Below are 2,069 nucleotides of genomic sequence, written 5' to 3' on the forward strand. Positions count from 1 at the left end.
AGTTTATGAGCTCCGAGACCCCAGGAGGCTGTTTATAACACTGACGACAGATTTAATTTATTTAACACTAAATTAAACTGTAATTTAACAGCAAACAAAGCATCCAAAGATTGAGGGCGAGATGTACAGGTCCGGGAGTAGATGCGTAAATACTTGTTGAATCATGGCCCCTAGTCCTTATCTACCCTATCAATTCCTCTCAGAATCTTGTATGTGGTGATCATGTCCCCACTGTGTGTGTGTACACTGAGAGTGTGTACTTCAGGTCTGAACCGTGGAAGCTATACATGGTGGCTCTGGAAGCTATACATGGTGGCTCTGGAAGCTATACATGGTGGCTCTGGAAGCTATACATGGTGGCTCTGGAAACTATACATGGTGGCTCTGGAAGCTATACATGGTGGCTCTGGAAGCTATACATGGTGGCTCTGAAAGTTATACATGGTGGCTCTGAAAGTTATACATGGTGGCTCTGGAAGCTATACATGGTGGCTCTGGAAGCTATACATGGTGGCTCTGGAAGCTATACATGGTGGCTCTGGAAGCTATACATGGTGGCTCTGGAAACTATACATGGTGGCTCTGGAAGCTATACATGGTGGCTCTGGAAGCTATACATGGTGGCTCTGAAAGTTATACATGGTGGCTCTGAAAGTTATACATGGTGGCTCTGGAAGCTATACATGGTGGCTCTGGAAGCTATACATGGTGGCTCTGGAAACTATACATGGTGGCTCTGGAAGCTATACATGGTGGCTCTGGAAGCTATACATGGTGGCTCTGGAAGCTATACATGGTGGCTCTGGAAGCTATACATGGTGGCTCTGGAAGCTATACATGGTGGCTCTGGAAGCTATACATGGTGGCTCTGGAAGCTATACATGGTGGCTCTGGAAGCTATACATGGTGGCTCTGGAAGCTATACATGGTGGCTCTGGAAGCTATACATGGTGACTCTGGAAGCTATACATGGTGGCTCTGGAAGCTATACATGGTGGCTCTGGAAACTATACATGGTGGCTCTGGAAGTTATACATGGTGGCTCTGGAGGCTATACATGGTGGCTCTGGAAGTTATACATGGTGGCTCTGGAAGCTATACATGGTGGCTCTAGAGGCTATACATGATGGCTCTGGAAGCTATACATGGTGGCTCTAGAGGCTATACATGGTGGCTCTGGAACCTATACATGGTGGCTCTGGAACCTATACATGGTGGCTCTGGAACCTATACATGGTGGCTCTGGAACCTATACATGGTGGCTCTGGAACCTATACATGGTGGCTCTGGAATCTATACATGGTGGCTCTGGAACCTATACATGGTGGCTCTGGAACCTATACATGGTGGCTCTGGAACCTATACATGGTGGCTCTGGAACCTATACATGGTGGCTCTGGAACCTATACATGGTGGCTCTGGAGGTCACATATGGTGGATCGAGAAAGAATGATTCAGAGAGCGGAGAAGTAAGTGGTGAAGGCTTAATTGGCATGTCATTAAACACAACACAAGTCCTTGGTCAGCCTGAGGAGTCCTTGGTCAGCCTGAGGAGTCCTTGGTCAGCCTGAGGAGTCCTTGGTCAGCCTGAGGAGTCCTTGGTCAGCCTGAGGAGTCAAGGTTACCAGCAGGAGTCAGCGACCAGATTCAAGGGGTCAGCAGTAGCAGGTGCCAGGAGTCGTGGTCAGCAGAGAAGCAGGAGGGAGTCGTAAGTGAGCAGTGCTATGATGAGCAGTCGTAGCGGGTCAGTAGCAGGGACAACAGCAGCAGCAGCAGCAGCAGCAGCAGGGGCAGCTGTACTCTCACAACAATAACACAGCCTCCCCCCCCCCCCCCGCGCCCGGAGAGTCACTCACGCCGCACACAATCTTCCACTCACCTTCGGACGCTTGTCGTAAAGAATCGATCGGACGACATTTCCAGAGAGAGACGACGTGTTCCTTGTTCTCAAAGTTCTCGATTGCCAAGAGCAAGACTTGTGTGAACACGGGCTTGGAGCGCCAGGGAACCACTCGCTCCTAGCCAATCAGAGCTCCACGTCCGGTGAACGCTTACATGTGGGGGACAAT

This window comes from Procambarus clarkii, chromosome 21, assembly GCF_040958095.1.
Source record: "Procambarus clarkii isolate CNS0578487 chromosome 21, FALCON_Pclarkii_2.0, whole genome shotgun sequence".
NCBI lineage: Eukaryota > Metazoa > Arthropoda > Malacostraca > Decapoda > Cambaridae > Procambarus > Procambarus clarkii.